The 25,952-nt window shown below is 49.6% G+C and overlaps 1 pseudogene; it reads left to right on the top strand.

Moving 5' to 3' along the window:
• The first annotated feature begins 2,828 nt into the window (after nt 1–2,828).
• The window catches only part of LOC124990532 (zinc finger and BTB domain-containing protein 14-like), a 31,389-nt pseudogene continuing 8,265 nt past the window's right edge, over nt 2,829–25,952 (top strand).

The raw sequence follows: 25,952 nt of genomic DNA, 5'->3' as shown, positions 1-25,952 counted from the left end.
TTAGGAGGCAGTTGTTGAATCTACCCAGGAGACCCCTGTAGCCTCTACTCGGGTGACACCTGCAGCTCCTACCCAGGAGTAAGGAGGCACCTACAGTCTCTGTCTGGAACCAGGAGGTACCTGCTTCATCTACCCAGGAGGCACCTGCAGCCTCTATCCTGATGTACCTGCTGCCTGTAACTGGGAGGCACCTGCGGCCTCTACCTGGAGGGGGGCACTTGCTGCTGTGTTCTGGGCTAAAGCATGGGGGCCTCACAGTGAGCACCAGACGTGGCAGTCAGCTGCCATGAGGGGAAAAGATAATGATGCTTCTTGCTGTTTGTTCAGCCTTAGAGATTGCCCAAATTCCCTGGTTCTCCCTCAGGTCACTTGTCTGTGTTTTGGGGAAATTAGACTAGATCAGGTCTCCTAAACCTATTTGCAGAACAGAAGTGCGTTTGAATCCCTGAAGTCACACATAGCTGTGCACCAAGAACTGCACCAGGGGTGCTGGTCACAGCCCCGTAAACTCTCACGTAGCCTGCAGGGTCCCCATGCTGCTGGCTGTGGATGCCCAGGACCTGCTTCGACTGTGCTGTTCAGGGGTTTGTCCTGCCCTCCAGACTCACGCGGTGCATTTCAAGAGCACACAGCCTGCCATGCTTCACTTCCAGACCTGTGTGCGAGTATTTAAGACCCACACAGGTGACAGGGCAGTAGGCATACAGGCCCACGGTTCATGGTGCTCCCTGGGGCTCTTCCTCCAGCAGCGATCACACCGTTCTCCTTTAGGCTCTTCCATAGTCTAAAGAGTGCTCATGAACAGGTGTCTGTCAGCTGCTGATCTGGCATCGCGGGGCAAGTCAGGGTCCAGGCAGGGGTGGCAGCAGCCTCACAGAGCTGAGGTGCAGAGGCAGAAGCAATCACTTTTGCCAAGTAAATAAGCAAGGCTAGTGGTATAGTTCATCAGTTCCCCAGTTCTGCTCAGCAACAAGACAGACCGGAAGAAAGCAGGATTTTGGGGGGGAGTGCGGGGCCCGGGGTGTGTGAGACAGAGTTGCCAGGCCTCTCATGCCTCAGTCCTGTCGCATGGCGTGCAGGTCCCGGGTACTCCAGAGGTGTGCCCTCTCTGATTGTGGGTGTCTGAGGAACTCTGTAAGCTGGGATGGATGGCAGCTTAGGATGACTCTTGATATGGTCCAGAGAATGCCACGGTGAGTGGCGGCAGTTCCCTCAACCGGGGGCCGGTGGTGGCCACCAGAGTGCACCCTGCCAGGAGAAGAGACCTCCCTTCCTCATCTCGCCTCCTGAAGCACCGCGATGAGTTGCGGGCAGAGAGCATGAGATCAAGGATCTTCTCACATGGGTAAGAGAACATAGTGGTTTTAACATGCTCAGCAGCAGAAGCATCAACTGCCGATCATTCGTCAGCTCCAGTGAACTGAGAGTCTCACAAACCAGACTTTCGTTTCTGCCCCCATGCTGTTCTCCAAGGCCTGGCCTGCTGGTCTGACTCCCACCCGTTGCTCGCTCCTGCGAAGGCCTGGCTGGGACAGGTGGCCCAGGTTGCTCAGGCCTGCATGCCTGCCTTCCGTGTTGAAGCTCCCAATTGACTTGGAGAGCTTGAGGGGCCCAGAGAAGCATGTGACTCGCTGGATGGTGCTGACGGACCAGAGGCCATGGCAGCTCTGGGAAGCGAGGTCCTCGGAACAGCCAGAGTCACCTACGCTCCTGGGCAGATGCCAGCCCCTGCTCCTGGGTCGCAGCCTGACTGCCCCCCTCTGCAGCTCCTCCTGAACCCCCAAACAATCAGACCTGTAAGAGGGAGCAGAGGAAAGAAAACATTATGGAAGAAAAGTGAAGCCAAGATGAGCGAGGTCTTCCAGCCAGAGGGAGGAGGAAGCCGGTGGCTCTCCAACACAAGGAGAGAGATCGCCCGCTCCCCCTGCTTTGCGTTTCTGATGCAACTTTCACCAGTGAAACGAGATCAGCTTGAAAAAGTTCCCGCAGAGCTCCAGCGACTTCCTGGAGACAGCGTGGGTGAGAGAAGATCTCAGACGCCTCAGCTCGAGCCCCTCAGAGCAGATGCTGCGGAGGTTCCCCTGCGCCAGTTACCCAGAATCATGCATGGTCAGGCAGGACAGTGCCCAGCCACCGGAGGTGGGTTCAGGCAGCTGCGCACCCCGATCAGGGCTCAGCAGCACCGCGGGCAGGTCTGGATGGAAGGAGAAGCGCTCCAGCAGAAAGGGACCGAGGGAATGGGTATGCTTCCTGAGGGAAAGACGGTGCGCTGGGGATCTGAAGAACGAGCCCTTTGAAATGGACACTTACCGGACTTCTGTCTCTGTCATCCCTTCTGCATGATAAACTCAGGAGTACGTCAGCCCTGGGGCGTGTCACTTTGGCCTGTGTCAAGTGATAGTGATCTAAAGGCCAGCTCAAAGAAGCACTTCTGAGCACTCACGAGGTGCGTCCGTAACTTTCCGTTTCTTCTCTTGGCAACCCTGACAAGGCACCTCATGGACGTGGGGACAGGGCAGCCCCCAGAGCCATGGTGGACTGGAGAGCAGAACCCGAGCTCTCTCCTCCAGAGACCACGCGATTCCTCTCCCCGGTGCACGCTGCGGAGCTCAGGGTGCAGTCTGAGGGTCACAGGTGAGGTGTTCCTGCTCATTGAGTTTCGTCTAATTCCAGTCTCTGGCAATTTATTCTGAATTGCCGTGTTCAGATATAAATGTGCTCACACAACAAAACACATCTGCCTACACTCAAATCTGAACACAATGTCAGCAATGTGATTTTTTAAAATAAAGAAAATCCTACAGGCAAGTGGTTGATTTTCTGCAGAAATGTTACTAACACCAGTTTCTTTCTGTGAATGTAATGGAGGTGGAGAGCTGGTGGTGAAGACGCTGCGTCCCGGGCCCCTGGGCATCTCCCTGCGAGGTCAGCCACCACGCTCAAGGCATTACTGCTGCAGGCTTAGACCCGCAGTGGGCCATGTAGGGCAGTTCTACTGTGAGGCACCTCCAGGTTCCCAGCTCCAGCTTTTGGTGGGTGGGCCAGCCCTGCAGGAGGAGTCTGCAGCTGGGGGACAGAGCCCCGGGGCGGCCGGCGGCCTGCTGAGCAAGCAGATCCACCCAGCCAGGCGGCCCCTGGGGCACAGGCACACTGCTGCTCCCCGGAGGCTTCCAAGCAGTGCAGGGCCCTGGCGGGAGTCACCAGGTGAGGCGGCAGCTCAGTGGGGAAGCCTCCCTCGCCCACGGGCAACCTGCTGCTGCCGCTTCCCGAGTTGGGTCCTGTTTTCTCTCCCCAGATCTGCCGCCGGAGCTGCATCTGTTCATGCCTACTGAGGAGTCCGTGACCTTGGACACAAGTGAGGACCCACTGCGCCCGCGCCAACCACCCACTCCAACTGCTGCACGGCCGGCGGCGGCCTGTGTGCCAGCTGCCAGACATTTCTGAGAAAAACATAAATTTAAGGCAGGAATGTCTGGCATTCTGGGGAAATTCCAAGTATCAAGCTTTTGATTTTTAAATACTGGACCAGCAGATCGTCCTGATTTAGTGATTTACACGTGTGTTTGTGAAGATGGCGTGTCCTGTATGCAAGTGGGGACGGGTTCCTTTGTGTCAATAGAGAAACTCAGGTCACATAAAACTCACCACTGCTTGTCAGTCTGGCCAGTGAGCCTCGCAGCCGCCTCGCTGCTGACTGCAGCTCAGACCTGGGCAGGCGTGCACTGGAGCGCTTCCCCCACCGACCCTCCAGTAGCGGTGCTCCTGACTGAGCATGACAGGGGCTCCTGCTTCTGGTCAGAGGACCCTGGCTCCCGACCGCAAAGGTCAGCCTCCCTGTCACCCAACTGGGCTGCGGGGTGTCCGGTCCTGGGTAAAAGCCGTTTCTGGGGAGTCTGTGCCAGCGTTTCTGGATGAGATAATGCCAGGATTACAGGCTGGCCTCCCTTGTGATGGGGTCTCTTCCCGTCCGCTGAGAGCTGGCTCGGAGGAAGGCCAGCCTTCCCTCGAGGTCTCCTCCTCCAGGTGGCTCTGCTGGGTCTCCAGCGTGCTGACGGCCCATCTCGGGGCTGTGTGATCCCACGAGCTGTTTTTCCTCTTCTCTCCTCTCCTTCCCCACCTCTTTTTCTGTGTCCCTGAAGAGCCCTCTTGAATACAGATCTCTACAGGCCCAGCATGCGGGTCAATGGTAGGGGAGAGAGTGCCAGAGAAGGGGGACCCCAATTCTGTCTAAAAATCCACATTTCAACCTAATCTGAGCTCAGCGTGCACAGAGAAATCCAAGCTGGCACAGCAGAGCGTTTGGGGATGAGGGGCTGCGGGAATGCTCACAGTTTCGCCCCGGGCCACGCACAGAGGAGATGAAGAGCGAGGCAAGGCTCCTCAGAAGCAGACCAAGGGCAGATGTGTGCATGGAATGTGCCCCAAGTCGACAGGGAGGAGGGAAATGTGTATCAAAACCCCAACAAGCCTCCACTGCACACTGCCTAAGCCCATGGCAGCAAGCACTGGTGGGAACAGAGCACCTGGAGCCCCGAGGCTCTGCAGAAACCATCCTGGTAGCTCCCTCCGAGGTGGCACGTCCTGCTACACAACGAGCCATTCCACCCTCTAATATTTAACACAAAGAAATGAAAATACACGTCCATACAAAGACCTGTCCCTGATGCTCGCAGCACCCGTTTTCTGTCACAGCCCCAAACTGGAGGATGGGTGGACAATGGCAGAGTGTCTGCAGGGTGGACTGCCTGCTGCCCACCAATAGCGAGGAGCACACTACTGCAGGCAGGAGACTGGACAGTCTCAAGTCACTAAGTAAGAAAGGGTACAGCCACGTGATCCACCACGAAATCCACGGAAAGGCAGGAAGGGAAGAAAGGGTACAGCCGCGTGATCCACCATGAAATCCACGGAAAGGCAGGAAGGGACCATGCTCAGATGCACCTGCTCTCTCAACCTGGTGATGGCCCTGCGGGCCTTGCCATATGCTCCAGGCAAGTGGGAACCTGTCATCAAGTTCCAGCAGGGAGCCAACCTGGTTTGCTTTGTGAAGGGATTGTGTAGCGACACGCGGGGAAAGGCTGTGGAAGGCAAGGCAGGAGGCAGGAGGACCAGCAGGAGGGGTCTGTGAGAGTCCAAGGACCTGGGGGTGCAGATGGGGGACGCTAGAACCGCTTGGATCCACTTACAGACTGGATGTGGAGAAAGGAGTTGGATGTGACACATGGTTTGAACAATGTTCAACTGTTTGCTGAGAGGGAGGAAGAGTGGACAAGGGGCCCACCAGGGTCAGGTGGGCAGCAGGCAAATGCAGCCTGGAGATGCTCAGACATCTCATGAGGGCCGTGGCTGGGTGCATGGGTGGGACGGTTCAACAGAAGGGGTCCTAAGGCCTATTCCAACATGTAATTGCATTTAAAAATTACAAAATTTCCGGGTGTGGTGGCTCACACCTGTAATCCCAGTGATTCAGGAGAAAGGAGGATGGAGAGTTCAAAGCCAGCCTCAGCAACAGTGAGGCGCTAAGCAACTCAGGGAGACCCTGTCTCTAAATAAAATGCAACAAAGTTTGGGGATGTGGTTCAGTGGTTCAATCCCCAGTACCAAGAAATAATTACACAACCATAACTGAGGGATCACTAAGAGACATTGTTCTTATTAAAAGCACAACATAGTTCTCTGATCCAAACTGAAAGTGAAACTTTGCAGGATTTACCTCTCACAAAACCTAACAAAATGGTGGTGGGGTGGGGGCAGAATCCCAAGAGCAGCTATTAAAGCAGAGCAACCAGCTTCCAAAACCAGGGACAAGGGGGAAAAGTGCTCACAATTAGCCAGCACTCCGCAGAACGTTTTGGTGGGGAACAAAATCCCCATGCTTCCAGCTCTGCCTCAAGATGCGAGGACACCTTTCAGGGAGTGCCCGGCACCCTTACTGACCTGGCCCGCAGGTGGCACTTCAGGGAAGCAGCTCTGTCCCTCCCTGGGCCACCTGGTCTTGTTCTCTGGTTTCTTTCTGTTTGCTCTGATCTGCTTCTCTTTACATGTGCAGTTACAGTGGTTATTTCAAGAGTTTTTTTTTTTCTTTTTGGTGAAGAATTAACAAATTCTGGGCTGCAGGTGGAGAGGAGATGCAGCAAAGGGAAGGTACTGAGGTTCTCCGTCCGGGGGGAGGTCCCTAGGCTCTGCCTGAGATGGGAGTGTGCGCTCTGCCTGGCGAGCTCAAGTCAGCATCTCCTGCCTAACCCTACCTGGAACCCTGAAGAGGGAGCTCAGCTAGGGAAGGCTGCCGCAGAGAGAGACCCACCGCGGCTTGCAGAGAGGAGGCTCAGCTAAGGGAGGCTGCTGTAGAGGGAGCCCCACAGGGACTCTCCTTCCTGCCCTGTCCCTCCCCTCCCCTCACGGTCTTGTCCCAGCTGCCGCCCTCCTTGGTGACGCCCTCCGGGTGAGTTGACAGCGCTGGTGCCAGAACCAAGAACCCCTGGGAGTCTCTCCAGAGAGGTCCACCCAGCCCTGCCTCCAGGAATGTGGTCTGTGAGTTTATGGTGCCATGAAGCCCCCTGTTCAAGCCACTTCTGTAAGAACAGGCGTGGCCCAGGCCCAGGGTCCACGGCTGGGGTCTTCTTGGCCCCTGTCCTCTGCACTAGTAGCTATTACTGTGAGAGCAAAGCGCCTTGACCTCGTCTGGTTCTGCCTACTTCCTGTGCTAGTGCAGGTCTCGGCCGCAGGTCACTCACTGACCTGGGCTCGACCACGTGGCACCCAATGTCACTCTCTCAGAAGGTCATTATCAAGGGGCGTGTAACTTTCTGCCTTCCCCACTTCTCAGACTCTTAGACTCTGGCACTGAAACCTTGGATTCAAGGCCAGCCTTACTATGCAGCCTCCAAATGCAGAAACACCCCTGCATCAAAGCCAGGCTCACCAGGAGTGGACCACAGAGTGACTCGGGAGGCTGAGGCAGGAGGATTGCAATTTTGAGGCCAGCCTCAGCAATTCAGTGAGGTTCTAAACAACTTAGTGAGACCCTTTCTCAAAATAAAAAGGACTGGGGATGTTACTCAGTGGTAGAGCCCTTCTAGAGGGGTTCAATCCCCAGTACCAACAACAACAAAAAAAAACAAAAAAACAAAAACAAAGCCAGCCTCAGCACCTAGCAATTTTAGAAATAGAATAGAATTTGCTAAAATTCTTTATTAAAATTGAGAGGAGAAACAAGGTGGGACTTGGAGCCCAGAAACAGAATAGCGAACACAGGCTAGCCGGAGTGTCTCCCATGGTTTGGAAAGGATTTGGGGAAAGCTGCCTTTGCCCTCATCTGACGTGTTTCCAGGCTGTGCATTGAAGCCGTTCGCTGCAAACAAGCAGAGCTCCGCAAGCTCACCAAGCCTGCTCTGTGTGCCAGCACGGGCCTCGTGTTCACCCACAGAAAGATCTTCACCCCTGCCCAAGCCACCAAGACCCAGGTCCAAGTGCCCCCGGGTCACTGAGCACACTCGACAGGGAGTTCCACAGGAGGTGGCCACAGGACGGTCACCAAGGGCACAGGAACTCCCAGAGCTGACGGCACCTTCACTCTCACAGGAAAGCTGTCCTCCAGCTGGCCACTCCGAGGCAGCATCTGGAGCTCCTTTAGGCAGGATTTTAATCACAGCCTGGGAGTCAGGAGCAGGAGACGCACACAACTCTCTGAGGCAGGCGCCCTGAGAACTATTGGATGCTACACGACAAACCCAGTGAATTCCTGCTCATCTCAAGCTGTTCGTTTTTGGAGTACACTGTGCGCCACAGTGAAGGCAGCAACTGCAGGAAGGAATGAGGAGTTGGCATTTTAATTTTCAAATTGAATCAATTACTAATGAAGTTAATATTTAAATGAAGAGCAAGAAGAAAAGCGTGTGTACAGGAAGTTTTCATTATCAAAGAAAAGGAGAGGGATACAAATTTGTAACCATACTTACTAAAATGTTTAAAAAACAACAAAAAGGTGATAACACAAAACCCTCCTTGGAAGATGGTCGGCGACGGCAAGGAGAAGGGAAGAGCAGAAGGCTCAGAGCTGGAGGCTGCTGCGAAGCATGGGCTTGTCTTACTGAGTTCACTTCAGAACCATGTAGTATTCTTAGAAAATCTAAAGGAAAGTTTAAAAAGCAATCCCTAAAAGTTCAGAGCAACTAAAGCAGAGAAACTTAAGAGTGGCTTGCCCTGGTGACAAACTGGAGAGAAATGACTCCAGAATCGCTTAAGAACAGGATGATTTGGTGGCAGTTTCCCCAGGGATCCTCGGTGGGACAGCGTGACCAGCGCAGTCTGCAACTGTTCCCAGTGGAATCACCGCACTGCTGAGCTGATGTGGGAGCCGAGCTGGCTTGTGATCCTGAGCTAGGGAGGTGAAATCAGGCTGTGGCACTTCAGGAGGGGACAAAAAAACCAAAACTCCAGAGGGCATCCAACGCCTGTGGCCCGAGTATAAGCTGGGGAGCATCAGCCCAGTGTCTTGCCTGGTGTGTGTGGCAGTGCTTCTCGGGATGACTGAGAAACAGTCCAGCACACTGCGGCCTTGGGCACCCTGGTGAGTGACTAAGGCAGTGAGCACCCTGGTGAGTGACCGAGGCAGTGAGCACACTGGTGAGTGACTAAGGCAGTGAGCACCCTGGTGAGTGACCAAGGCAGTGAGCACCCTGGTGAGTGACTGTGACAGTGAGCACACTGGTGAGTGACTAAGGCAGTGAGCACCCTGGTGAGTGACCGAGGCAGTGAGCACCCTGGTGAGTGACTAAGGCAGTGAGCACCCTGGTGAGGGACTAAGGCAGTGAGCACCCTGGTAAGTGACCGAGGCAGTGAGCACCCTGGTGATTGACCAAGGCAGTGAACACCCTGGTGAGTGACTGTGACAGTGAGCACCCTGGTGAGTGACTGTGACAGTGAGCACCCTGGTGAGTGACTAAGGCAATGAGCACCCTGGTGAGTGACTGTGACAGTGAGCACCCTGGTGAGTGACTAAGGCAGTGAGCACCCTGGTGAGTGACCAAGGCAGTGAGCACACTGGTGAGTGACTAAGGCAGTGAGCACCCTGGTGAGTGACCGTGGCAGTGAGCACCCTGGTGAGTGACTAAGGCAGTAAGCACCCTGGTGAGTGACTATGACAGTGAGCACCCTGGTGAGTGACTAAGGCAGTGAGCACCCTGGTGAGTGACTGAGGCAGTGAGCACCCTGGTAAGTGACCGAGCAGTGAGCACCCTGGTGAGTGACTGAGGCAGTGAGCACCCTGGTGAGTGACTGAGGCAGTGAGCACCCTGGTAAGTGACCGAGCAGTGAGCACCCTGGTGAGTGACTAAGGCAGTGAGCACCCTGGTGAGTGACTAAGGCAGTGAGCACCCTGGTGATTGACCGAGGCAGTGAGCACCCTGGTGAGTGACTGAGGCAGTGAGCACCCTGGTGAGTGACTGAGGCAGTGAGCACCCTGGTGATTGACCGAGGCAGTGAGCACCCTGGTAAGTGACCGAGCAGTGAGCACCCTGGTGAGTGACTGAGGCAGTGAGCACCCTAGTGTCTGCACTGCAGACTTCCCTCCTAACAGAACCAGACTCCCTGGAGAAGGATTCCAGGTCTGGACCTCAGAGCTCAGGAGTTGAACCTGAAATCTGTTTCACACACTTCCTGAGAACTCGCTGAAGGAGCAAGGGTCCAGCAAGGAAGCTCCCACCGGCCAGTCAGAGGCCCTGGGCATGGTGAGCTCTGCTTGTGCCTGAGTGCCGAGTCCAACCCTAGCAGGAGTCCATGGGTTCCACACCGGTAAATGGGGCTCGGGGAGACAGCGTCGACGATTGATGGAGAATGAAAGACACAGACTCTAGTTCTGGTGCAATCAATCCCACTTTATTCTGGGGAAGGCTGGGTTTATATACATTTTTTTTCAGGCTATAATGACAATTTTGTGGTTAATATTAAAGAAGTTTTCAAAGCATAGGCAGAAATTGTTTTTAACAAGGAACAGAAACTTATGAGAAAACAGTAAACTTACAGATTATCCTTACCTATTCACAATTGTTTTAAGAATATCTAACTACCTCGGTGAACTAATACAATATTTACTTCCTTAATATCTAAACTCTATGTGACCTAAGACTATTCTTAATATTCTCGTGATTAAAACAATAGACAAGTACTCTCATGTGACTATCTCTACTAGGTCCATCTGGTTAATATCTGAATTGCTGAGTTAAGGGGTACAGTAGGGCAGCGGTCCCAATTGTAATTGTGTACCAACGTTTATTATAGGGGTGACATATTCTTTGTAGGAAGGAAGGAATGTTATGAAACCTTATTCTCTTACCTCACCACCACACATGAACAAAACCATCCTTAAAATTTAACCAGCCTGTTGGAGACAAAGGCAGATCTACAACTATTTTCTCCAGAGGCTTTTAGGGACTCCTTGTACAGTTGCAAAATTATTTTTAATTTTGTTAGTGGTAAAGACCCATTGTTTTTCAGATTGTAGGTAATATTTTCTGGAATTTTTGTTGTATTCCCTTCATCCCCTTAAGCAATCCGTTCAGACTGAAATGAGTAATATATTATCAGAGAAAACACCACGCTTCGGAGCAAAACATCTGGCAATTCCTTTTAGGATGAGCCTTTGCAATCATCCTCCAGAGGATCTTTGTCAAGCACTGGATGGAATTCCGGACGCCCCCGCACCTGAGACACCAGCCTTTGGAAGATGCTAGATAACCAACTGTTTTCTTAACTGGTAAGCGAAAGGAAAGGCTTGTGCAACCTCATTGCCTTTCAGTATGAACGATACCTAGTGCTCACTAACACTGCTGAGAGGAGGCCTCTCTAGCAGAATGTTCCAGCTGAATAACAAAAAGTAAGGATGAGAGGGTGCCTATCAATGGCTTCCAACATCACCGAGAGGGAGAGACTAGCAGCCATTGCATTTCCCGGAAGCGTGTAAAAAGTGCACTTCTGTTGCCAGAAAGGCAAGCGTGTCTGCCAGACCTCTGGATCTGGCTGCTCACACAGGAGACAGGGGCTGATGGTGAGGAGCTCTGCCCAACACAGGGCCCGGCGCCCTCAGCCATCAAGTCAAAGGACTGTGAGAAGAGACCACTGCAACACACGGACCTGATTTTGGTCCTAATGTGAACAAAGTAGAATAAAAATATATGGCAATGAAGAAAATTTGGAAAATGATTTAATTTGTAGTATTGAGAAATCTTTAATTATTTTAAGTGAGTTAGTGGTAATGGACTTACTTCTAAAATAGATACTCATGTTAAGCAATGTGTAATGAACTATTTGTAGATGATATGATATTCTCTCTGGGATTTTTCAGATCATAAGGGAATGGGTTGATGTACAAATAAAACCAGGTTGGCTGGGAGAGGGTAGCGATTTTAGCTGAGAAATGGGTTAGTGAGGATTTATTAGATCATCCCTCTATCTTTGTATGCAAGTCAAGTTTTCAATAGTAAGAAGCTTTTGAACATATTCGCCATCCTTTTAGAATGCAAACGGGTTTTCCTCAATCATATTCATAACATGCTCCGAAACATACTGAGACCAGACTCCAGTCTTCAGCCTGGAGGCAGAGGGGAGCAGTCCTGCTGAGCAGCCTGCCCAGCCTTCCAGGGCCTCCCACAGTGGGGCCCCCACCTCAGACATGCTGTGGGACCGATGGTCGAGGCTCGAAGGCTCCTGATCTACCTCTCGGGACCCCACACTCTACCAGCCGGAGTCCGACCTTATGGGGAGCCTGGCAAGGTGACATTCAGCCAGCGTCGTACACCTCCCGTGAGTTCTCGGGCGGGTGTGCTGCAGCTGCCCCTCCCGGGTTCTTCACTCCCACCTATCTAGTGATACTGCGCACCTACTACAGCTGTGTCTTTGATGTAAAGCTCGTTTTATGGGGCTGCTGTTGATAACTCCCTCATGAGGGACGTCGATGCCTTCAAAGCCCCAGGAGAAAGGGCTCCAGACCCCATCCCGTGGGTCTGTCCAGTGAGTCTCCCTTTCTTGAATCCAAGGTCATGTCTATCAGAATTTTAATGCAAAAATAGAGACTTGTTGGGTATTGTAGGAAGGGAATAAGACACAGGAACTCGGGTGCCTGGGAGACTCCTGGGAGGACGGGCCCAGGAGTCAGGAGAGCTCATGAGCACATGGCTGTAACCCAGGGGCCAGCACCCTCGCTGCAAAGCCACTGCTGCCTCTCAGCCCGGGACACCCCCACAGAGCAGGGCAAGAGCCTACAGAGCTGGATGAGCGGAAGATCTCAGGACACCCGTTTATTAATATAGATGAAAAATTCCATAATGAAAGCAAAAAAATCAGCAATATCCAAGGAAATGGCATCATGAGCCCATTACCTTGACTCAGAATGCAGGTTTCCTTAACAGAGATTAAGGGAGAAAAATCATGCAATTTTGTCAATAGGCACCAAAAAAGACAATTAGTAAAATTGACATTTAAGTGTGATAAACAGTCTCAATAAAACAGGAAGACAGAAAATATATCAGGTACGGAGAATTTTTTTAAACCCTGCGACAAACATCCTACAGAGCTGCATGAAAACACATGACTCCTCTGTGAGACCAGGGACGAGCTCAACTCTCGTTCTGATTGTCCCAGAGGGCCTGCAAGAGCAGTGGGTAGGGAAAGGAAGTAAAGTGCAAGTTTGGAAGCGAGGGGGAACAGGGTTCTTCACAGATGATGTGGATTGTCCTAGAGGAGAAAGGAGACCTCTGTAGGTCAGTTGTCAGGACAAGAAGCTCGGGATCCTGGACCAAGCGCTCACAGCTCCGAGGGCAGGTGTGTCCCACCCCATGGTCACTCGGCACTCATCAACAAGGCACTGTTTTTTTCTTTAAATTTCTTTTAATTTTTTTATTTGTTCTAATTAGTTGTACATGACAGATGCATTCACGCATTTTGATAGATCATACATAATATAGTGTGATCTCTCATCTTTCTGATTGTGCATATTGTAGGCTCACACTGGTCATGCAGTCATACATGTACATGAGGTAATACTGCTTCATGCCACTATCCTTCCTTCCCCTTCCCCTTCCCCTTCCCCTCCCTGCACTGCTCTCTACCTAATATAAAGTAACTCTATTCTTTCCTATCCACCCACCTATTGTGAATTAGCTTCTGTATATCAGAGAAAACATTTGGCCTTTGTTTTTTTGGGATTGGCTTATTTCACTTACCATGATATTCTCTAACTTCATCCATTTACCAGCAAATGCCAGAATTTCATTCTTCTTTAAAGCTGAGTAATATTCCATCATATATATATATATATATATATATATATATATATATATATACCACATTTTCTTGATCCATTCATCTGTTGAAGGGCATCTAAGTTGGTTCCATAGTTTAGCTATGGTGAATTGAGCTGCTATAAACATTGATGTGGCTGTGTCACTGTAGTATTTTGATTTTAAGTCCTTCGGATATAAACTGAGAAGTGGGATAGCTGGGTCCAATGGTGGTTCCATTCCAAGTTTTCTGAGGAATCTCCATTCATCATGGAAAGCAGTATGGAGATTTTTTAAAGATTAAATATTCCCTTTATAAGGGCATATTCAAAACCCTAGAAATACATGTAACAGAAGCCCCTCAAGTATGTTATGGAAAAGCATGACCTTTTGCTGAAAACATTACAGGAGATTTAAATAAACGAAGAGAAATCATGCTAGTGGGGTGTGAGAGGCCGCAGCGCTGGTTCTCCCAGAGTCCGTCTGCGTGTCCAGAGCAGAGCCAGGCAGGCGCGCGCGGGTTACTCGCCCGGCTGCTGCTCACCGTTACAGGGATGAAAAGCACCCGCGCGGCCAGAACACTCTCCCTACCAGGCAGGGAAGCCTGTAAGACAAGGTCAACTATGAAACATCACAAGGACCCCCTTAATTAGCACAATTTACTTGTCTTAATAATTAAGACTTTAAAAAAGGCTAAATGCAGACACGTGTCACGTTCCTTAATGGGACGCTTAGCATAGTAAAAATGTCAATTTTCCCCAAATGTATCCGGAACTTTCACATGGTTTCAGTCAAAATCCAAATTGTGATTTTGAAAAACTTAAAATAAATGGTTCTAAAATTTATCTGAAAGTGATGAAATGTCCGAAAGGAAAAAGAGATTTCACAAAATAAGAATAGTAGAAAGGACCTCATACCATCCCATAACAAAATTTGATATTGAATTAGAATGATTTATATTATGCTGTAATTCTGCTATGGCAGAAAACCCAACATACTGAGTATACAGCTCAGAAATAAATCATGATTTTTAGGGCAGCCATCCACCCCCTTTTGGTTACTGCTGCATGGATTTCCGTTTTCCATCCTTCACGTTCAACCTCTGTTGTTCTTAGTTATAAAGTGAGCTTCAGTAGATAGAGAGTTGGGTCCTGTTTTTAAAAATTCATTATGCCAATCTGTCTTTGATTAGGGCGTGTGATTCATTTGCATTTAAAGTAAATATTTGTAAGAAAGGACCTACATTTTATTATTTGTTTTCTATGTGGATTGTACTTTTTTACCCCTTGTTTCTTCCCTTGTTTCCTTCCTTTATGCTTAGTTGATGTTTTTAGTGACACATTGCTATTTTTTCTTGTTTTCTTTTGTGTATATTCTATAAATATTTCTTTGTGCTTACCAGGAAGATTACATATTACATCCTAAAGTTATAATATTACACTTTAAACTGATACCATCTTGATTTGCAACACATGGAAACTCTACTCCAGTAACATAAATTTATAATTTTTTATGCTTTTGTTTTAAAAATCCTATGGAAGAATAAAAAAATGGAACTACATACTAAATTATTATGTTATTAGTTTTTATGTGCTTATGTATTTACTTTCATTGGAGAACCATATTTTCATGTGACTTCAAGTTACTATCTAGTGTCCTTTCATCTCAAATTGAAAGACTTTCTTTGGAATTTTTCATCTCATGATGATGAATTCTCTCAATTTTTATTTATATTGGAATGCTTTAATTTCTCCTTTTTTTTTTTTTTTGATGTGGTGAGGGCACCAGGGATTGAACCCAGGGGTGCTTAACCACTGAGCCACATCGCCAGTCCTTTTCATATTTTATTTAGAGACAGGGTATCACTATGTTGCTGAGGCTGCCTTTGAATTCTCAATCCTCCTTCCTCAGACTCCTGAGTAGCTGGGGTTACAGGTGTGCACCACTACACCTGGCTTTCCCTAATTTTCAAGGCACAGTCTTGCCAGATATAGGGTTCTCAGATGAAAGTTTTTCTCTCTCACTCTCAACACTTGAAATATATCAATTTACTTCTTTCTGATCAACAAGATTTCTGCTGAGAAATCACTGATAATCCTATCAAGGACCCCTTGTACACAACGAGTTGCTTTTTCTTATTTCTTTCAAGACTGTTTTTGGCTTTTGAAATTTTGATTATAAGTTGCCTTAGTGAGCGTCTCTTTAGGTTTATCCTGCTTGGTATTCAGTGAGCTTCTTGGATTTGTATGTTCATGTCTTTCCTCACATCTGGGACTTTTTTTGGTAGTTATTTTTTCAAATAAGATGTCTAGACCTTTGTCTATTCCTTCTCTTTAGTTCTTCAAGCATATTTAAGGCTCTTTTTTGAAGTCTTTATCTAGCAAGTACTACCCTGTGTTCCTTCGTGGGTGGATTCTCATGATTTATTTTATTTTCCTGCTGCTTTGCATGCCTTCTGACCCTTGTTGAAAATTACACATTTGAAAAGATAGCCATTTTCCAGGGTCTTCTGCACACCCAGGAGAGTGACCCAGGAGCTGGGTCCACACCTGCCCTCTGCAATCAGTTCAGACCCTCCGTGGGAGGCAGTCCTTCCCTTTCTCCTCTTTTGTGGAGGAGGTACTCCAACGGCCCTAGGGCCTGGGGTCCCAGCTCTGCCGCCCTTCCTTCGAGGTCTGGGTCTGCCTCAAGTCCTCAGTCCCTGCTTCTCATAGGAGGTGCCCTCCTGGTGCCTGCCCCTCTCCCCACTGTACGGCCCTTTGGGGACACTGACCAACCCAGCCCCGCTGGTCCTCAGAATCAAATGAAGATGCTGGAAACACTTTGACCTCCTGACTTTGCCCAGAGGTCAGTCTCGGGGGCTTCCCACCTCCACGCCACAAATTCGGGGCCTCTGCTCTCGATGCTGCCCCATCCTTTCCTCTACCCTATCTGTTTTCCATCTGTCATCTTGCCCCAGTGACCTGGCTCCAATCAGTAAAAGTGGAGTGATCCATCAAGAACCTGACTTCCAGCCACAGGTTGATCACAAGCCCAAGGACCTGGCCTGGGTCCTGGTGGCTGGCCTGTCCGTGCCAGTCTGAGGGGTGGGTCCGCTGCTCCTGGCTCTGTTGCTGTGTGTCTGCCCGTGCCCTTCCACCACCTGCTTCCTTGCTCTGCTTGGTGGGGGTCCAGGTCCTCAGGCTGAAGCCAAGCCTGACTGGATCCCTCTCCTCGCTCACCTGGTGCCCACTGGCGGCTGGATCCAGAGGCTTCAGGAGGGCTTGCGCCTTGCTGCTTCCCACACTGCACATTTCTGCAGGACTGCAGTGGGTCTCACAGGCTGGCTCCACTCTGGTCCTTCCTGCTGTGCTGCTCCCGGGCTGCTCGAAGCTTCTCAGGCTCCTGTTAGCTTGGGAGAAGTCTCACCTCTTCCTAAAACCTGCCCGCACCCTCCTCCCTCTCGGCCTCGGGCAGGCTCCTGGCACCTGCCCTCTGCTACCCAGGGCCTGGCACCTGCTGTTCTCCACCCCCAGGCTGTCCCTCACAGGCTGCTCCCATCTGGTCTCCTGCGACCTCTGTGGGATCTCCTTGGCTCCACTATTCCTTTTTGAAATTCCACTAGGTGTTTATTTCTCCACATTGCCTCTTTCATCAGAACGAAGCCTCAAGGGCGAAGACCTTCCTTGTCACCTTCACCATACTGTCTTCAGTAAGGGCATCCAGGGGCTCAGTATTTGCTTGAATTAATTGGTCTGACTCCAAAGCCGTGCCCCTCACCACTGCACTGCACCCTTTGGGGCAAGGCACCCTAAAACACAGCCTGCAGACAGCATTTCTAGGGAAGCTCAGAGGAGAAGGCCAGGGACCTGGTTTCTGTTCATAGTTAGCTCTTATTCCATTAAGAGACAAGGTCAACGCAGGAAAAAAGATGAGTATAATTTGTTTATCCCTGAAGCTTAATTTTCCTTCTCTTTGACACACAGATAGCTCTTTTGGCAGCTCATGTAGGCTATGGAGCCGTTTTGATGGTAAGATGATCCTGGCATTAATACTTTAATTATGCTTAATAAAAATATTTATGCTTTCCATCAAGTCTTGGATTGGAACCCCCCAAAAAGATATAAACAAATTAGATTTCACATGTGTTTTGGGTTCTTTGGAACTACCCAGTGTGGAGCAGGGAGTCCAAGCCTGGACAATGTCCTGAGGGGATGAAACTCCAGGACACCAGACTTCCCAGGGTTCTTTCAGAATTTCCAGTGTCTTTACTGCTGTTGGAATAAATCTCAGTTGCACGAGGTTGGCTTCTCATAGACATTACGATGGTGCTCTGACTTGTTCTGGGGAGAATGCTGAGGCCTCTGCTGCCCCACGAGGACTTAGCTGGCAGCACAGTGGAACTTGGTTCTATGCCGGTGGTTTGTTAAGACGCCGAAGCGGGTCGCAGAAACGCACACCCTCTTAGTGGGAGAGTGCAGAGCGGCTTGAGGCCTCTCCCAGGTCACTGTTCCTGTGGTCAGTTCAGTGCCACCATGGAGCAGAGTGGGTCTGTGGCCAGGCCATTTCGGACTTTCCCACCTGGGCCCTCCCTCTGTGGGAACTTGGCAGGGCCGTCAAAGCCAAGAGCAAAAGGCCACTTCAGCTTCCAGTCCTGCATTCCGGTCTGTGGCCTTGGGCTGGGATCAAGTTGTGGCAGGAGCACATGATGGAGGAAGCCCACTCCACCATCAGGAGCAAGGAGAGAAGAAGGGGACTGAGAACCCAGTGGCCTGGAGACTCCACCAGGCCCCACCTTCTGAAGATCCCATGACCCTGGGGACCCAGCATCCCAGAGCTGGCCCTTGGAGGACCCTCAAGATGCAGGAGTCTAGAGCAACTAGTCTGCTGCTGCTGGGCATGTGCCCTGGCAGGGTGGTGGCCCTCCACCCTCTCCCTTGCTGCTGGTGCCTGATGGAAAGGGAAAGTGCCTAGGACCGAGCGTGAAGCCCGCCTCTGGCCACCCGCACCTGCATCTTGGCTTCTCTCCTCCCTCGTGTGATGATGTGCGAGGCTTCCCGACAGCCTTCATCAGTGCCATACAGCTGGTACCTCAGGGTTCAGTGTGTTACTCAATCCAGGTCCAGACGCTCATCCCATGGAGAAGCCAACGTCCAAGAGATGAGTGTTGGGGAGAAACAAAGGCTTTATTCAGTGGCCAAAGAATGGAGAAGAGAGCTCTACTGGCAAATCAGCTTCCCCTGTGGGGGTCGGAGGTCACTGACCCAGGGTAGGAGTAATGAGGGCAAGAGAATGGGTTAAGGACGGGGAGGAGCACCGTCTTCCCTGGGAGCAGGCAGAGGTCTTTCAGAGCTCCACCCAACCTTGTGTTGCTCCTTTCATGGTCTGGTGTTTCTGGCCATGGCAGCTGGTAGGTGCCTTTAGCCCTGAGGACACCTTTGGGAAGAGAGGCTGGGCCAGTGTGTCAGCTTCTCATTGCTGTGACAAACACTTGAGAAAAACAACTTGGAGGAGGGAAGATTTATTTTGGTTCCTGGTTTCAGAGGTCTCAGTCCACAGTTGACTGACTCCTTTGCTCTGGGCCTGAGATGAGGCAGAACATCATGGCAGATGGGTTCCTGGCAGCCAGGAGGCAGAGAGGGAGAGAAAGGGACCAGGAATAAGAAATGCCCTTCAGAGCACACCCCAGTGACCTGCTTATGCCAACCATGTGCACCACCCAGCTTCTACCACTTCCCCCAGTCCAGTCAGCCACTGGTGTGTTATCTACTGACAAGGTCAGAGCCCTCATGATCAGTCATTCCCCAAAGCCTCGTCTCTAGACAGTGCTGTACGGGGTCCAAGCATTCCACCTGTGAACCTTTTGGGGGGCCCTCCTGACCCACCATAACCACAAGTCCAGGTCAAGCCGATTCTGTCTTATAGGTCCACACAAGAGGTTTCTCAAATGATCATCACGGCTAAGGGCAGAGAGAGCAGAATCTCATGACCTCAAGATCTCAGAATCTCAGGAGAGGTGGGCTTGGCCTGTGGGTCCAGGTGAAGCCCAAAGGGGACAAGAACATTTTGGGGCCTGGCCTCCTCTCACCCTCAGCTCCCGGAAGTCTCTCAGCCTTGTAGCTCAAGGTATCAGAGTGAATTCAGCAGGAAGCTCCCCTGGAGACATACAGAAGCCCGGCGAAGGTCAGCCTGCATGGTCAGCAGACACTGTGGTCTGACCTGACCCCACTCTTGAGAGCCTCCTGCCGAAGGAGAGCATTGGCCCAGGGCCACCGTTGGTTGGCTGAACGCCTGGACTGCCCACCTAACGTCTCTGAGTTTCTGTTTTCCTACCCACAGAATGGAAACACTTCCTTGCATCATGCTGCTGGCCACTCTGGGACATGGCTGGCCTACGCAAGCACCAAGGGCTGCTCCTGACACTAATCGACGGCGGCATCTCTGCCCAGGGTGCCACACGGAGGGCGACCTCCTGGACTGAGACATTTGCTCCAAGGAGGTTTCCTTTAGGACGTGAGTAAGTTAGGAGGTAGCAACTCATCTAGACTGTGCCAATTAATAATACCTTTGTGTTTGCAAGAGCCAGGAATTTGATATCCTGTTATTTTGCCAAATACCTGAGCTCTGAAAAAATTAAATATGAGGACAGTACAGTTTTTACCGGGGGGGCGGGGGTGGGGTTTCTGTTAGCATCAGAAGCTGCTGTGGAAGTTGGATCAGAGATGAGGCAGGATGCTGGGTTCGGTGACAGGCTGCACAGAGTGGGGGTGCCCAGAGAGGAAATTGTCCATGACCCTGGAAGAACACGGACATTTGAAACAAGCCTTGGGTAAGATGACACTTGGGCTTAATAAAGTTGAGGACTCACAGAAACCTGAGTATCAGAGGGTGCAAGAAATCATAGAAACCAAGTGGTCAGGGCCCAGATGAGGAAGTAGAATGGCTACCACTTCTTGAGAACTGACCAAGTCTGTAGAAAAGTGGCCTGTGGTGACCTGTGGAGTGCTCTGTGACTCAGCAGCACCAACGAGACTTACCTACTGAATGTGATGGTTTGGGCAGCTTGAATTTCAGGGCTGGCCCATGGTAACCAACTGGTTTTATCTGAGAAGCCAGTGACCTCAGAGCCTGCTGCTCTCCCTCTGCCATCCCCAGACTGTGCCTTCACGAGCCAGGGGCTTGCTGGAGAGGCCGTCCTCCCCAAGAGCTCTCAGCACACCCCCATCACATGGGTGTGGGTGTGGTTGGCTGGAGGTCCTGGAGGCGGGGTGCAATCAGTCAGTCTGGGGGTCCTGGTGGCAGGGAGCAGTCAATGTGAGGGCCCCAGAAGTAGGGAGTGATGGTTCAGGCTGACGGATCCTGGAGATGGGGTTCAGTCAGTTTGGCCAGGGGTCCTATGTGGCCTGGCTGTTGTCTCAAAATGGCGGCAGCCACGTGTAATCAAACCTGCAGGTACTGTCACAGTGCACTTCCAGGCAACAGCAAGCAGCTGGTGCTCCACTGGCGGTCAGCAATCAGTTTGCTGACTGCTGTCGGATGATCGATTGGGAGGTGAACCTCGGGCAGTGGCTGATGGATAGGTGTAAGGCAGGTGATGGACAGGCAAGAGGCAGGAAAATGGTGGATGATGGGTGCCTGACAGTGAGCAATCTGCCCTCAAAAAGGCGTCGATATGCTGGCTGACTGCAGGTGATCGCAGTAGACAAATGGGGTAAACAGGGGATCTATAAGTAGCAAAACTGCCTCACCAAGAAACAGATATCCTCTGCTCGAAACCTGAGTTACAGAGCGACAAGGAACATAGCTGCCCTCTAGTCCACCATCTTGGATCCTTGAGAACATTATTCTAAGTGAAATAAGACAAACTCAGAAGGCCAAGAGTACCATGTCTTCTCTCACATTTAGAAATTAGAGAGGTAAAAGGAAAAGAAAGTTTGGGGAATCTCATGAAAATAGAAAAGGAGATCAGTAGAGCAGAGAAAAATGACTGAGGAGAGGGAGGGTCAGAGGGAATGGGAACAATATTGTTATATCATGTGTGTGATGGGCTGACAGATCTGGCTCAATGAGAATGTTCTAGGCCAGACTACAAGGGAAATGACAAAACAGACTCCATTTTGCTGAGATTCCATATTATGTAGGAAATAAGCTTCTCCCATGGGAACACCCCGCCTCTGTGCCCATCATCAGTTACTTGGTGTGACATGTTTAATAATGTACAATGGCAACTCCTGTGTAGTAAAGAATTGCTCTCTTTTGATTCCTATTGCTACTAAACAACGTACCATGTGAACGGCGATTGTGTGGATGTTAGCAACCATTCTTTAGTTTGTACCTAGGTAAGGGTCATTCTAACCCACTTCCCCCTCTGTTGATGATCTCATGATATTAATGTGTAATTTGGAATCATAGCAACAGACACTTATGATTGATGTGATTTTTGTTATAAGAACTCCTACAACCCTGTGGTCAGGGCTGTTCTCCCAATATCCATTTTTGGGGGCATTGTGTGAGACAGTCAGCCAGCGGTTTAATAAAGATTCTCAAATTTGGGCTTCTCAGTGGTGACCGGTCTGTTCTTAAGTTGCACCCCATAACAATGCACATGTAACTGAATGTGTAACAATTCCCACAATTATGAACTAAAGTGCACCAATAAAAAATGTGGAAAAAAGTGCAACAGAGCATTTTCAAACTTGAAAATATAAGTACAAGAGGAAAAAGAATGTGGAGAAGAGGGAGGTTTGCCTGTGTCATTTGAGACACACATTTGGATTCTGCATGTACAAAAATACTTAAAATATTTAAAGGAGAATTCCGGAAGAAAGTCAGCACAATTTATCACATTGCATTAAGACTGTAATGTCCAGTAGTAAGTTATTGCTGTATATGTTTGTCCCTTACCAGAATTGTTTCAAGGTCCAACCACTCCCTCTGCTCTGCTTCCCTGTCATCCTCTCTGCATGGACCAATTTCAGAACCTTCAAGACTCACAGACTTCAGACTCCGAGTGTCAAAGGCTAACACAGAAAGTGATTTGAGAAGTCCTCCTATACAGCAGACTAGTCATGTAATAAATGCCCCATTTGCCTTAAGGTGATTTCAGGAAACCACACTGCCCTAATTATATTTAGCATGAGAGCTTAGAGAGTCCCATTCTCCCTAAGCATTGAGCCCTTTCTTGGTCACTAAAGAAGACCAGGCTGGGGTTTTTGGAGGGCTCTCTTGTCCCTCTTCCAGCACACGTCACGACTCCCGGCCAGGTCAGCGTGCCCTGAGGAGAAGAGCCTTCTTTGTGGTTCACCTAGCATTAGCTGATTGCTTGGGTTTTTTGGGTCAGCCTTGTATGTTCTGTTAATTTGGTTTGATGCAGCCTGAGGCCACAGAGCACTTTCGAACTTGAAAATATAAGCACTAGAGTAAAAAGTATGTGGAGAAGAGGGAGGTTTGCGTGTGGACACACAGAAGTGCACAATTGCTCCCTGCGTGAGTGGGACTGTTGGGTGAAGAAGTTTCACTTGGGGGCTGGGAAGAGGAGAGGCTTCATGAATAGTTCAGGATAGTCACCAACGCAGTTCTTTTAAGGAACCATTGATCCTGAGCAACACCCCTCCCTGTGTTCAGTGAAGCCCTTTCCTCTGAGCTTTCCACTGCAATTGTCTGTGCTTCCCACCTCATTCTGGTTGAGGCTTCAAGACCTCTCAAAGAGCAGATGTGGCTCACAGTGAAACTCCTCTATCTCCTGTAGGGTGCAGGGACTCCCAGGTAAACCTCTCTTGTGAGGCTGATAAGGGCAGATTTATTTCTACATCTGCGTGGCTGGCCAAGCTGAGCCCAGGCCTGTGCCCAGGACTTTGCTTCCCATTCTAAAATCTATCTACAAACACTGGCTACAGACAGCCCAGGGAACCTTGTGGCACCTGATGACCTGAGATACTGTATCTCCTGTCTTGTTCTTCCTGGGGCACAAACCACCCTACTTGGTTTTAGGTTTTGCTGTGCACAGACAACTGAGTGTATGAAAGTCACCCTCAGAGCCCGCCTGCTGGGGGCCCCTGGAGGCTGGTGTGAGAGTTCAGAGCAGGAGGGAAGTGTGAGGCAGTCCGGGGCCATCGGAAGAGCAGTCTCCAGAAGGTAGACGGGAAACAGGAGAGAGCAAGTTCCCAGGACCCAGGAGAGTGGGGACAGGACAGTCAGCATGCAGGACACACAGGGGAGGCGGGGCATGTCTGCTGCAGAGCACCTGGGGCAGGCTCCTGTGTAAAGTTCCCAAGCAGGCGTCCCGTCCACGGCAGCAGCACCACATGAAGTCCACGTCACTCACAGACCAAGAAGGCCAGGAAGGAGTGGATGGTCCGCCACAGTCATTCCCAAGACTGTGTTGGCCACTGTGGTAAGGAAGCAGCTGGCAGACCCGGACACAGGTGGGCAGTGTCTGCACAGTCCTCGGAGAATGCCCTGGCTCTCACCTGGCAAAGAAGCCAGTCCTTGTTGCTGGTTGGGGAAGAGGTTATAGAATCCATTTTATTTTAAAGTAGCATTTTCTCATTTTTCTTTCTTTCAGAACTGAATGTAAATAATAGCAACAGTCAAATGTGGTCTGGAGTTTTGCCAGGCATCAAGAGGAATTGTGAATCTTCCCAAGGCTTACCAGCGTGGACGGAGCAACAGAAGCAGGCCAAGGACTCATTTTTCTTCTGGAATCCCCAAATAGGTGCCCTAGGGTACCCTTCAGGCAGGCAGTGAAGGCTTCTCAGATGTATAAATAAGGCTCACACGGGAAGCAGAACAGTGGGAAATGATTTTCATAGAATTGATTGCCACTCCTAGAGAAAAATGTAGGGTCAACACTCCAACTTAGGCCCAGGATGTCATCAAATAAAAAGCTTCTGCACAGCAAAGGAAACAAGAGTGTGATGAAAGAACCCACAGAATGGGAGGAGATATTTGCCAGCTCCTCTTCTGACAGGTTAATATCCAGAACATATAAACAACTCAAAAAACTTGACATCCACCCCCCAAATAACCTATTTAGTAAAAAGAGCAAATGAATCAAACAGACACTTCTTGAAAGAAAAAATACAAAAGGCCAAAAAATTAAAAAAAAAAAAAACGTACGACATCATTAGCAATCAGGGAAATGCAAACTAAGACTACACTGAGATTCAGTGAGTTGCAAACTAAGACTATCCTGAGGTTTCAGCTCACTCCTGTCAGAATGGCAGCCTTGAAGAACATGACCAGCTGTAGAGGCTGGAGAGGATGTGGAGAAAATGGAACTCCCGTACCCTGTTGTGGGATTGCAAATGAGCACAACCACTGTGGGACTCAGTGTGGAGGGTCCTCAAGTCTAGGCCTGGAAGTGCCATGTGACCAGCCACACCTGAAGAATCAGTCATCACACTGCAGAGGTCAGGCACACCATGTTACAGCAGCACAATTCACAGTGGTCAGACTACAGAAGGAGCCTAGGTGTCCATCAGCAGATGAATGGATAGAGAACATGTGGTGTAGATACACAACGGAGTTTTTTAATTTTTATTTTTACAGACTGCATTTTGATTCATTGTACACAAATAGGGTACAACTTTTCATTTTTATGGTTGTACACAATGTAGATTCACACCATTCATGTAATCATACATATACCTGGGATAATACTGTTTGTCTCAGTCTACTATCTTTCCTTCCCCCCCTTCCTGCCCCATTTCCCTCTACACCATCCAAAGTTCCTCCATTCTTCTCTTGCTCCCCCTGCCACTCCCCCATTATGTATCATCATCCACTTGACAGATAAAATATTTGGTCTTTGGTTTTTGGACTTGGCTTATTTCGCTTAGCATGATATTCTCAAATTCCATCCATTTACCAGCAAATGCCATAATTTTACTCTTTTTATGGCTGAGTAATATTCCACAGGTTCTTTATCCATTCATCTATTGAAGGGCATCTAGGTTGGTTTCACAATCTAGCTATTGTGAATTAAGCAGCTATGTTGACGTGGCTGCATCACTATAGTATGCTGATTTTAAGTCCTTGGGTATAATCTGAGGAGTGGGATAGCTGGGTCAAATGGTGGGTCCATTCTCAAAATGTATCAAAGATCTAGGAATTAGACCTGAGAGCCTTCACCAAATAGAAGAAAAAGTAGGCGTGAATCTCCACCACGTTGGTTTAGGACCAGACTTCCTTAACAAGACCCCCAGAGCACAAGAAATAAAAGCAAGAATCAATAAATGGGATAGATTCAAACTAAAAAGCTTTTTCTCAGTAAAGGAAACACTAATGTGAAAAGAGAGCCTACAGAGTGGGAGAAAATCTTTTCCACACACACACTTCAGATGGAGCACTAATCTTCAAAGTTTATCAAGAACTTAAAAAACTTTACACTCCAAATACAAAGAACCCAATCAATAAACGGGCTAAGGAACTGGGTAGACACAGAAGATGTACAGGTGATCAACAAATATATGACAAAGTGCTCATCATCCCTAGCAAATAGAGAAATGCAAATTGAAGCCACCCTAAGATTTCATCTAACTCCAATTAGAATGGCCATTATCAAGAACACTAGCAATAATAAGTGTTGGCGTGGATGTGTGGAAAAAGGCACACTTGTACAATGCAATTTGGAGTTGCAAATTGGTGCAACCAGTCTGGAAAGCGGTATAGAGATTCCACAACGGAGTTTTACTCAGC

Source organism: Sciurus carolinensis, chromosome 8 (assembly GCF_902686445.1).
Source record: "Sciurus carolinensis chromosome 8, mSciCar1.2, whole genome shotgun sequence".
Taxonomy (NCBI): domain Eukaryota; kingdom Metazoa; phylum Chordata; class Mammalia; order Rodentia; family Sciuridae; genus Sciurus; species Sciurus carolinensis.
This window is presented reverse-complemented; position numbering and strand designations above follow the sequence as displayed.